The following is a 12,729-nucleotide window of genomic DNA, read 5'->3' as shown; positions in this document are numbered from 1 at the left end:
GTCTGGCTCCAAGGACGTTCCCTGCATCTGAATAGCGGGAATCAAAACCAGCTTCCACAGGGGCTGATCCCTGGCCACACTGTGACAGGTGGCCCTCAATTGGCCTGGGTAGTGAATTCAGAACACAAACAAATCACAGAAACATCACCCGGTTCCTTAGAGAATTTAGGCTCGAGGCTGAGGCAGGGGTATGATCGGAGCCAGAGATTTGGAGAAGATGACTTCTTGGTTACTATATATAATTGTGTCTTTGTGTGTAGCGTTCCAGGGCAGCCTAAGTATATTTTGTTTGCAGCCCCGTCAGCATGGTGCAGAGCATCTTGCATGTGGGGGCACGCCTTACAGCAGCAAGGCGGGGTGAGGGGTGGGCATCGATAGTTAAAAACATCTCCTACTGAACCGTACCTCGTGCTCATGAGTCAGCAGCGACCGTGAGAAGCTGTTGTCCAAAAGGCATAACTTCTATCTCCACCCAGCAGATACCTATAATTTAAAAATAATAAGTTTTTCATTTGCTTACAAACACTGAAAACATTTTCCGAGAGTACATAAAAGAGCCTGGGAGGGACAGGCGCAGTGAGAGGTGACACCAAGCCAGGTGCCTTTAACAGCCCAACAGTGAATAGTTATGCTGCCCTTTTCAGAGCTGCGACGTGTGACCCACCCAATTAAGCCTCCGAGAGGCTCATTCTGAAGGCCCACAGTTCATGCCATCCCTTTCATGTTCGTCATGACAGCGCTGCTTTCTGCGCCTGCTTTCCTTTGCAGTTTGCACCCCGTGCAGTCAAATCTCATGCTTCCAAAATGAAAAATACAACTGCCAGTTCTCATCTCTGGGGGAAATGAGTCTCATTTCTCCCATAAATCACGAGCATGCTTCAGCCGTGAACAGAGCATTAGCAACTCTAGAAGTAAATTAACTTCAGTTCCTGGTGAGACCCGAGGTTGCTGAGGGTGATTTGGGAATTTTGATTTAGGGAAGGGGAGGCAGGCGGCTTCACAGTGGCTGTGAGGTGCAACCATTCTCAGCTGAAGGCAGGATGCCCACGCCTTCGCCAGGTTGACTAGCGGTGGCCCATGTTCATGCCTGATGTCGCAGGGTAATTATCAAGAGCACCCCTCTCACTCCACAAGTGTCCCGTTTAGGTTGATAGACGATATTGTCAGTCTAATTAAATTGCAGATGAAATAAGGAGCAAAGGCTTGTTTTGTGATAGAAGCCAGGCAGACACAAAAGGCCACATATTATGTGATTCCAATAACACGAGTTATCCAAAATAGGCAAATCCACAGAGATAGAAAGTAGATTTGTAGTTGCCAGGGGCTCGGCATGCTCGGGGGGAAGTGGGGAGTGACAGCTAATGGGGGGTGACGGGTTTCTTTTTGGGGGGAGGAAAATGTTCTAAAGTTGATTGTGGTGATGGTTACAAGACTCTGAATATACTAAAACCACTGAATCATACACTTTAAATGGGTGAATTATATTACATATGAATTCATATATTATATACTGTATAATGTATGAATTCCAGGATGAATTGTATAATATATAACTCATATAATACATAAATATATGAATTGTATATATTCATATACACGAATATATGAATATTCATTGTATATATTCATATACATGAATATATGAATATATATTCATATATAATATATGAATTGTATAATATATGAATTCAAGCTGCTATATTGAAACAAAAGCTTGAAAAGAGTTAAACTGGGGCGGAGGGAGGAATAAATTAGGAGATTGGGATTAACATATACACACTACTATATATGAAATAGATAATCAACAAGGACCTATTGAATAGCACGGGGAACTCTACTCAATATTCTGTAATAACCTACATGGGAAAAGAATCTAAAAAAGAGTGGATATATGTATATGTATAACTGACCCACTTTGCTGGACACCTGAAACTAACACAACATTGTAAATCAACTATACTCTAATAAAATATTTTTTAAAAAGAGTTAAACCGCAGAAATACCAGAAGAGAAAGACAGAAAAAATCTTGGGCCCTGTGTTTCTGCCGGCGAGAAAGACTCTGTACTAGAAAGGCTGGTCCCTCTGAGGAGAGGCTGTCTTCACTTTGAGGGGATGTGGTAACCCTTGCTGGCCTCTGGGGGGCCCCATGCCACAACGCCTGCGTTTTTCTGAGACTTGCTGGAGCAAGAAAAGGAGTGTGAGTTTCCCCACGGTCACCGCTGAGAGTCAGGGTGTGCGCACTCGCCTTTAGAAGACGGAGGGATTGGTGGGGGACCAGCATCCTGAAGGTGGGGATGAGCAGGGGCACCCAGCAGCAGTGGGTGGCCGGAGGGAAGGTGGCAGGGGATCCTGATCCCGACCTGCCGTCCTCGCTCACGCCCATGGCCAGCAGGCTCCCATTTAGGGAGGGGAAGGGAGGAGTTCCAGGGCAGGTAGGTTTGGGGGATAGGAGTTTGTCCCCCCAGGGTAATTAAGCCCATTATTCTACATGTAGCACAGAGTCAGAGTGGGGACAGATCTGCCCAGTTAGGTTGGGAAACTCTAGGACGCACAGGACAACCACGAAGGGTCCACTTGACGGGAGGACCCTCAGGCCACATCCTCTGAAAGAGATAATGGGACCTGGAATGCACCCCAGGCCCCATCCACCACCAGCATTGGGATCCTCATGCAGGGGAACGGAGCTGAACTTGAAACCTGTGAGAAGACTGAAACTTTACCTTGTGATGAAGACAGAAAATTTACCTTTACAACAGTTTTATATCCTCAACCCCTCGGACAGGTCCTGGCACTCAGCAGTGGCTCAGATGAGCAGAAAAGGCTACCAGGGCTGCATAGTGTCCCAGCTCAAGGCCAGGGTATTACGTGTGGGTCACCAACAGAGGGTGCTATACGCCTGAAAGAGCAAGGCCAGGCCCGGGGCCAGAAGCCTGCTTGGCGCAGGGGTGATGGAGCTCTGGCTCCCTGCAGACCAAAGGTGGAGATGCGGCGTTCAAATGTGGGAGCTGGGGCAGGCACTGAACCCCAGTATCCACACACCTGGGGCAGGGAGGAGACAGACGCATTCTCCTGCCTGGGCACTTCCTCAGCATTAGGAAAGGAAGCCAACCGCCTGGGTCCAGAACAGGATCCACGCCGGGTTTGTTCACCTGTGCGCCCCCCAGCATCCTGAACAAGGCCCGGCACACGGAAGGCACACAATCAGTGTTTCTCAAATGGAATGAATTAATGAAGGTGCCTAGGAGGATGAGATCGCAGCTGGACTGTACTATTCTTAGACTGTATCTGAGTGTAGTGGGTTGGCCAAAAAGTTCGTTCGGGTGTTTCCATAAGCTGTGGGGACAAACCCGAACGAACTTTTTGGCCAGCCCAATACATCCTCCCAGGCTGTCCCTCTGGCCTCTGCCTTGTGTGCCTTGGGAACGTGAGCTACACATCAACCCCCGTAAACCACTGGGTGGGGTCTGTACCTGGGCTGGTCTTTCCACTGGATGGAGCTTGACAAGACCAAGGGGGGCCCAGCGTCATAAGAAGGACCGTTTCTGGGCGATCAATCCCTATTCACCCGCCCTCCCCCCTCCCCGAACCACATCCACAGACACAGGGCAGACAAAGCAAAGAAGGAACGGCAGGGAAAGTAGCGCAAAGCCCTCCCGTGAGGGCTGGCATGTGAGGCCACAACATCTTCACGTGCGTGATCGCAATTCCTCCGACATCCTGAAAGTCTGGGATGGTGGGACCATTGGGGATCCAGGAGGGAATGAAACGGCGCTGGGCAGATGTGCTGCGGAGCCCTCATCACGGCGTTTCCTGCTCTTGCACGCCCCTGGGTCTATTTCTTTCTTCAGTGCAAGCCCTTGGCTTTACTGTCCTTCTCTATCGTGGTCAAGGAAAGGGGGCACTGAGCTGCGAGGGGGCCGCCTGGAAACTGGCCTCCCGGGCCGAGGGCGAAGCTCGCACCGGCCTCAGGCCCGCGCTGCAGGCGGCAGCCCCGCCCGCTGGAGGGCGGCTCAAGGACAGATGTGAAAACAAACCACAAGAGTAGCGCCTCACAGGAAGCAGCAGATTCTGCCGAAGGCGCTGGCCGCTGCAGACGCTGGCGGAAGAGGAAGAGGATGTGAAAGGCTTCTTTTTTCTCCTGTGGGTTTGGAGCGCTCTGAAAGCTGGAGTTGGTGAAAGCACGCGCGAGCTCGTTGCTTCTGGTTTTAAGTTCTTCTGGGACGAACTCCACAGAATCTCAGGGTTTCAGCACGACAGGAAAAAGAGTAAGAACTTCAAAGTCTCCCTTTGCTTAGTGTGAGAAGAAACTGTGGTGGCTAGTGGCTGGCTCCTACCTCAACACACACACACGCACACACATCATTCAGTCTCACACACACGTGCACACATGCACACACACATTCAGTCTCACACACACGTGCACACATGCACACACACATTCAGTCTCACACACACATTCAGTCTCATACACACGTGCACACATGCACACACACATCATTCAGTCTCACACACATGTGCACACATGCACACACACATTCAGTCTCTCACACACACACACCATTCAGTCTCACACACACGTGCACAGTCTCACACACACGCACACACAGACATCATTCAGTCTCACACACACATTCAGCCTCACACACACGTGCACACATGCACACACACATTCAGTCTCACACACACACACATCATTCAGTCTCATACACATGTGCACACATGCACACACACATTCAGTCTCACACACATGCACACAGTCTCACACACGCACGTTCAGTCTCACACACACACACCCACACAGTCTCACACATACACATACACACACACACGCACACACAAACACACACATTCAGTCTCTCACACACATGCACACACACACACAGACACAGGAGAAAAAGAGCAGTAAGGACGAACCTGCCCATCCCTCTGGTATCTCGCTGTGGCTACTCGGCTCACAGAGGACCAGCTTGTCCCCTGGCGGGTGTCCCCACGGAGCCCCAACCACGAGGTGCCTCCCACCCCTCGAGAACTTGGAAATTGCGCTTAGAGTGAAACTAGAAAAATCCACACGGAAAAGATGGGATTAGGCATCTGTGGGGCTTGCTGGTAAACAGGTGACCAAAGAAACTGGAATCACTCAACACTCAAGGTGGGTCAACGAGGAAAATGGGCCTGTGCGATGTGGACGCAGCAGCTGCATCGGGCCCCGTTCGGAGAAGGGCCAGGAGAACCCCCGGGTGACTCTGGAGCCTAAAGCTCCAGAAGAGAGGGAAGAAGGGCTTCCCTGGTGGCGCAGTGGTTGAGAATCTGCCTGCCAATGCAGGAGACACGGGTTCGAGCCCTGGTCTGGGAAGATCCCACATGCCGCGGAGCAACTGGGCCCGTGAGCCACAACTACTGAGCCTGCGCGTCTGGAGCCTGTGCTCCGCAGCAAGAGAGGCCGCGATAGTGAGAGGCCCGCGCACCACGATGAAGAGTGGCCCCCGCTTGCCGCAACTAGAGAAAGCCCTCGCACAGAAACGAAGACCCAACACAGCCATAAATAAATAAATAAATAAATAATTTAAAAAAAAGAGAGGGAAGAAGAGAAGAAGAGAGGGAATCAGCAAAGACAAACCGACCTGCGCCCCACCCCTCCGCACCCCCCAGCAGGGTTGAAGGGCCTGGTCGGACCCCCAGAAGCTGCCCAGAGCCCGGCGGGGAGGAGGGGTCCACCCCAGTGCCGAGCGGGGGCTTTTCTGAAGCTGGACCACGGCCAGCATCCGCCCCCTGCCCAGGGCTCTGCTACAAGGGACGGCGCACTGGACAGAGGTGGCCTCCCCTTCTCGGTTGCATTTCTCCCTGGAAATAGGGAACCCCTTGCCCTGGGGATGGAGCGGGTGCAGTGTAGCTAGTAAGTCAGGCCTCATGATGAGGGGCAGCAGAACCTTCTGTTAGTTTCTAGGGATGCTTAAGTAATTACCACAAACTGGCAGCTTAAAACAACAGAGATTCACCACTCTCCACCATGGCTCTGGAGGCCAGAAGTCCACACTCAAGGTGCTGGCCAGACCACGCCCCCCCCCCCCCCCCCCCACCGAAGGCTCCAGAGCAGGAGCCTTGCTTTCCCCTCCCAGCTGCCTTGGCTTGTGCCCATCGCTCCAGCCTCTGCTTCACCTTCTCGCGCCTTCTCCCCCATGTGTCCGTGTCCCAGACCTCCCTCTGCTCTTCTAAGGACACCTGTCATGGGACTTAGGACCCACTCTAAATCCAAAGTGATTTCATCTCCAGATCTTAGACTTAAATACATCTGCAAAGACATTTTTCCCAGGTAAGTCTACAGTCACAGGTTCTGGGAGTTGGGACTTGGGCGTATGTTTTGGAGGCCTCAGTTCAACCCACCACACAGATGCACATCAGGGTCCCGGGCCTGCCATGTGGTGCCAGCAACTGGAGGGGGCGCACTTGGAGGAGCGCCAACCCATGGGACTGTTTGGGGGCAAACTGCCTTCGCCAAGGGTACCCCTCCCTGTCACATCTGGCTCTTAGTTTAAACCGATTTTGCTGACCAGTTCAGTTCCGTCTTTGGATCTAGAAAAGCACGTGTCTAGGGCCTCCGCTCGGACTAAATGCTCAGCCTTGAGGGTCACGCCACCTAAGAGATGGAACCTACTTTAACAAACAGTGTGAGGAATCTCTCCTCCACTGTTCACATCTCACCCACCCCCGAGGAAGGAGCTTCTGGAGAGGGCTGGGTGTGCTCAGGTGTGCAGTCAGCGAGAGGCCAGGGTGAACGCGTTCATAAAAACCACAATTTCCTCACCTTTTCCCCTAAGGGGAGCATAAATAGGGATCGTCCTGACTCTGCCAATCTTGGGTCTCCCTTCTGCTTTGGCCTTCAGCCCTGACGGTGGCGGCCAGCTCCCCAAGGGGTGGCGGCTTCTGCCCGAACAGGACCAGCCTCGGGGCAGCTGCCGGGCCCAGCGAGCAGCTCTGCCAGCGGCCAGCAGGCCAGGAGCAGATGCGGAACGTGCACAGCCTCCCAGAGGCAGGGGTTAAGACCCCAGAGCCCAGAATCAGGGTTTGAGCCCTAGATGTTCTGCTGACCAGGTATGTGATCATGGGTGGATTCCTCAACCTCCCGACCTTCACCTGAAAAACGGGTTGTTATGAAGATTGTAAATTTCCCAGGTAAGCTACTTAACATTATGTGTGCCTGGCTCCCAGGGTGTTTTCAAAACGTGCTTGTTGTTCTGGTTACGATTATGAAGAGAGAGGAAATTCACCGATCACACCCCTTTATCCGGCCTCTCAAAGCTCAGTGCTAAAGGACTGGAAACTGAATTGTGAACTGAATTGTGGAGTCACTTCCACCCCAGGAATTCTTCCACTTTCTCACCTATTTGCCATTAGAAATTTTTTTCCTTTTTTTTCAATCACCCAGAGACACTGAGAGTTTCTCCTGATGGTCTGATTTATGTAAAATGCCAGGTTGGTTTTCTAGTTCTAAGGAGCCAAGAGGAAGGAAGCTATTAGAAAATTCTCTGCCTTGTCTCCTAACCGCCCTCCTGGCTATCGGGAAGGATTTCTGTCTACCGCCTTCTCAATCCGCAGCTCCCTCTCTGCGTCCTCTGAATGGGAACTGATTTCTTTCCAACAGGGTGGCCTGTGGAACTTCTGGCAGAAGGCCTGGCAAATAAAGCTCCACTCCTGAGGCTGTGGAAGAAAAGACCAAATGCCTCTCACAGGTGGGGTCCCGGCGACCTCAGGAGACAGTGCCCAGCACACCGCCTTCACTCCTGTCCTTGTTCCACAGTTAGGTTGCAACCTGCCTCTCCTCACCTCCCCCAGTCCCGCCTGAATGGACCTGGTCCACCCACCCCCAACTGACCCCCACTCACCCCCCTCACCCACCCCAGTCACGCTGCTTTTCTTTCTTTCCCTCAAATGCCCCAAGTATTCCACCCCAGGGCCTTTGAACTTGCTGTGCCTTCCGGCAGATGCATTCTCCCTGGGATCTTTGCAAGGCTGGCTCCCTTTCATCCCTCAGGTCTGTCCTCAGACGTCACCTCCTCAGAGGTTATGCCACCACACTTCATTTGCAAGTCAAGCAGGCTGTTTTATTTCTTCATGATGCCTCTCTGTACTTTGAATTGTCTTATTTATGTGTTTACAAGTTTCTTGTCTGTCTTCTCCGGAGAGGACAAAGCTGTGTAGTGGTACGCGCTGTTAAGTTCCCGAGCACGGAGGATGACGCGCTGGGAGGAGAGAGGATGCAGGGAGGACCTCATGGGCATGGTGGCCACCAACGGCGCTGCTGTTTGGGTAGCTGAAGGATGGGAACGGCATTGCGGGTGAGGCACCGGCAGACACGACGGCTCTGAGGGCGGCACGAAGGCGAAGCTTTGGAAGCCCAGGGAGTCCACACGGGGGTTTCACAGAGAGACGTTACTACTGTTAACTCTATAGCAACGTCAAGGGCAGCCGTGGGCAAGGTGGAGAGGAGCCCAGGAGAGGGCAGGCGTGGAGACCCTGGGGTCCCAGCCTGTGCTGGAGCAGGAAATGAGTCACCACAAGCTCCTCGAAGGAGAGCCCACAGTCAAGCTACAAGCCCTGACTTCCACAAAGAGGGGGGCATGATTAACTGTCTGCTGAGTGGGCGGGCGGGTGAGTCAATTAGAAAGGGTGGGAAAGGCGAGCTCTGGCAGAGCTGGTCCCGCCTTGGCGACAGTGAGCATCTGTCTGTCTGCCTGGCGTCAAGGTCGCTGCCGCTCAGGAGCAGATCTTCCACGGTTTCCTCTCTTTATGGGATTAAGCTGAACTGTTCACTCCCTCACCTGTGCCTTAAGGAAACCGTGAGGGTTATCTGGCTAATCTTTCCAAAGGTCTTTGTAGACCCTCTGTATAGAATGCACCAAAGGTGACTGGAATTGTGATACTGTATCTTGAATTTATGTGGTTATTTTGAAAGCTTGGAGAGCCTTATTGATGAGGGAGTGGATTTTCTCATAGTATAGTTCAACTTTCATTTCTTTGCCTCCAGAGACTATATATAAAGTGAACGCTGAACTCAGGATCTTAATCAGGATCATTTATTCAATTACTGGGTTGTAAATCTTTTTATTATTCAGTTGCACAAGTTCTTGATATGCTCTAAATACAAATCCTTTGTCAGGTATCTATTTGTGTATCTACCTACAGATGTCTCTATCTATCATCTATCTATCTGTCTGTCTATCTACCTATCTATCTATTATCTATCTATCATATCTATGATCTATCTATTTATATATCCCTATCTACCTGTCTATCACAATTTTTTCCCCAATCTATGGCTTACCTATTAATATTCTCACAGTGGCTTTTGATGGGCAGGACATTTGAATTTTATGAAGTCAATGCTTCATAAAAGAAAACATTGGTTAGTGTTCTCTGTGTCTCATCTGAGTAAATTTTGCCTATTCTAAGCTTGCAAAGATATTCTCCTATGCATACTTCTAAAACCATTATAGTTTTGGCTTTTACATTCAGGTTTCATAATTAGTTTGGGGTACGGCATGAAGTAAGGTCAAGATTTATTTTTTCTATATGGACATCCAGTTGTTCTAGCACCATGTATGGAAGAGACTTTCCCCCATGGAATTGCTTTGGCAGCTATATTGAATACAAGCTAACCATATATAATTGAGGGTCTATTAATCCCACTAATGTCTAGGTATATCCTTATGCCAATACCATACTTTCTTGATTAATGCACCTTTATAGTAACACTTGACATTCTGTTCAGAATTGTTACTACTTTACAGTTTATAGTTAATTTATAGTAACTTTTGAATCTCATTCACAATTGTTTGGCTATTCTGAGTTCCCTGTTCTTCTCTATAAATTTTATTTTTTTTTAAGATTTTTTTTTTGATGTGGACCATTTTTAAAGTCTTTATAGAATTTGTTACAGTATTGCCTCTGTTCTATGCCTTGGTTTTTTGGCCACGAAGCACGTGGGATCTTAGCTCCCGGACGTGGGATCTTAGCTCCTGGACCAGGGATCGAACCCACACCCCCTGCACTGGAAGGCAAAGTCCCAACCAATGGACCTCCAGGGAAGTCCCCTTTATTTATAAATTTTAGAATCAGCTTGTAAATTTCTACAATAAAAGCCTTCTTGGATTTGAATGGGATTGCATTGAATCTATAGATCAATATGGGGAGAAATGACATCATAACAATATCGCCTTCCAACCTGTGGACAATCTACTTATTTGGATCTTCTTTACTTTCTCTCAGAAGAGAGGCTGGAAGGTGGTCGGAGGCTGGAAGAAGGGGCATCCCTGGGTCTGTTCCATCCAAACACCACTGAAGCAAGAGCAGATTTGTGGGTCCGCCGGGTGCACTGCCTGTTGTTAACTAGTTTTGGTATCAGTGTCTATCATTCAAGGTTGAATCAGAGAAAAAGAATTAGTAGGAGATACATTAAGAGATTTATTGCAAGGAATATGTGATTGTGGGAGCAGGTGAGGCAAGTCTGAAATCCAGATATTAATATAGACACTCAAGCTTTCTTATGATTGGTGTATATATGGTATATATTTTCCCATAATTTTAACCTATTTATACCTCTATATTTAAAATATGTCTCTTACAAATGGAATAAAAGTTGATCTTGCTTTCTTTATCCAGCCTGACAGTCTCCTTCAATTGAAGTATTTAGTCCATTTAAACTTAGTGTAACTTTTGAGATCTTTGTGTTTAAGTCTAATACCTTCCTATTTTTTTCTGTTGGTCCCATCTGATACCTCTCTCTCTCTTTGTTGCCCTTCCTGATTTCTTTTGATTACCTGAGTATTTCTTAGTATTCAGTTTTTCTTTTTTTTTATTGGCTTTCTAACTGAACCTCTTTATTTATTTATAATGTATTAATACCCGATGTCTTCATTGGAAATAAGTTCCTCAAATCTCACATCGGCCATGAGATTCTCTGAGAAGGTGGCATGAGCTAAACTAGTACAGGAAGAGTCAGGGACCTCTAGGGAACTAACCGTAAGGAGCTCTACCACAATGGGTGAGAAGAAAGGAGGACTGATCAGAGGGCTGGACGGAGAACGGGAGGAAAGCAGGGTGCTGGAAGTAAAGGCAGACAAGAGTCTCAAGACAGAGGTGGTTGGTGGTCAAGAGATGACTTGAATAGACATTTCTCCAAAGACATACAAATGGCCCATATGCACATGAAAAGAGGCTCAACAACGCTAATGATGAGGCACACGCAAATCAAAATCACAATGAGACACCACTTCACAGCAATTACAATGGCTATTATCCACCCCGTGTCCCCCTCCGAAAAAACCCAGAGAATAAATATGGGCAAGGATGTGGAGAAATTCGAACTCTCACACATTGCTGGTGGAAATGTAAAATGGTCCAACCACTGTGGAAGACTGTAGAGCAGTTCCCCCCAAAATTAAACACAAAACTGTGATATGATCCAACAACTCCACTTCTAGTTATAAACCCCAAAGAACTGAAAGCAGGAATTGGAACAGATATTTGTACACCAACGTTTACAGCAACATTATCCACAATAGCCAAAAGGTGCAAACAAGTCAAAAGGGCATTGTCGGATGACTGAACAAACAAAATGTGGTATATACATACAAACTAATGTTATTTAGCCTTAAAAAGGAATTAGATTCTGATACATGCTACAACATAGATGAACTCTGAAGACACTATGCTAAGTGAAATAAACCAGACACAAAAGGACAAGTATTATACCTAGAATAGTCAAATCCATAGAGACAAAAAGTAGAATAGTGGTTACCATAGCCTGGATGGAAGACAGAATGGGGAGCTGTTTAATGGATACAGAATTTCAGTTTGGGATGATGAAAAAGTTCTGGAGAAGGATGGTAATGATAATTACTCAAAAGTGTGAATGTACTTAATGCCACTGAACTATACACTTTAAAATGGTTAAAATGGTAAATTTTATGTTATGTGTATTTTACTACAATAATAAATAATAAGTACCAGCAAGGACACCGCATTCCTTCTTTTATAGAAAGAAACATCACAGATACCAAGGATCTTGCTCAAAGTTGTACTCGGGAGGGGCAGAACTAGAATTTGCACACAGAGCAAGTTCAAAGCCTACTGTCTGTTGACGTGAAACAAAAAGACTGCCAGATATTTCTCCAGCAAAGGTGGGTTTATTTGAGATTAGCAGAGGATGGCAATTTGGGGTCTGCAACCATGGTGAGCTGCTACGGGGGGCAAGTCCCTGCACAGCAAGGGAATGAAAATGCTTTTATAAAGAGGAAAAGGGAGCTGGGAGGGCTAAAGTAAACAAAGAGTCCATGGCTTTTCATTGGCTGAGCCCTGGCCTGGAAAGAAGCGGAGTCTTCCTTCTTCCCGTTGGGTTCTGCTGTTGTCACAGGATGTGAGAGCTCCCCCTCTGGGCTCCCGACTCTTTTTCATTGAGGTTTCTGTTTATTAATTTTTTGCAAGTCTTAATTATTCACTATATTGTCTCTTTCCAAGATATTTACTGTGGTAATGTTTATAACAGCAGAAATATGTTAACAACTTAGATGTCTAAAAATATGGCTCAGTAGTGGGCCATCCATATAATACATTATAAAGCCATTAAACTTGTATTTCTGAAGCATTTTCTAATGACATGGGTAAATTATCTACAAAGTATTTATACACTAAGTGGGAAAATGGCAGTATACGAAAATGAACTTACATTATAA

General features: G+C 47.9%; 1 long non-coding RNA gene across 3 annotated transcripts in view; it reads right to left on the bottom strand.

The window, feature by feature from the left end:
• The window catches only part of LOC137752265 (uncharacterized), an 85,084-nt gene that overhangs the window by 32,186 nt on the left and 40,169 nt on the right, over positions 1–12,729 (bottom strand). For all 3 annotated transcript variants that reach the window (XR_011071121.1, XR_011071119.1, XR_011071122.1), the window contains exon 3: positions 406–483. This is a non-coding gene — a long non-coding RNA (uncharacterized lncRNA). The remainder of the gene's footprint in view (positions 1–405; positions 484–12,729) is intronic.

The sequence above is a fragment of the Eschrichtius robustus genome, chromosome 18 (assembly GCF_028021215.1).
Source record: "Eschrichtius robustus isolate mEscRob2 chromosome 18, mEscRob2.pri, whole genome shotgun sequence".
Taxonomy (NCBI): domain Eukaryota; kingdom Metazoa; phylum Chordata; class Mammalia; order Artiodactyla; family Eschrichtiidae; genus Eschrichtius; species Eschrichtius robustus.
The sequence above is the reverse complement of the archived record's forward strand: the minus strand, read 5'-3'. Positions and strand labels throughout refer to the sequence as shown.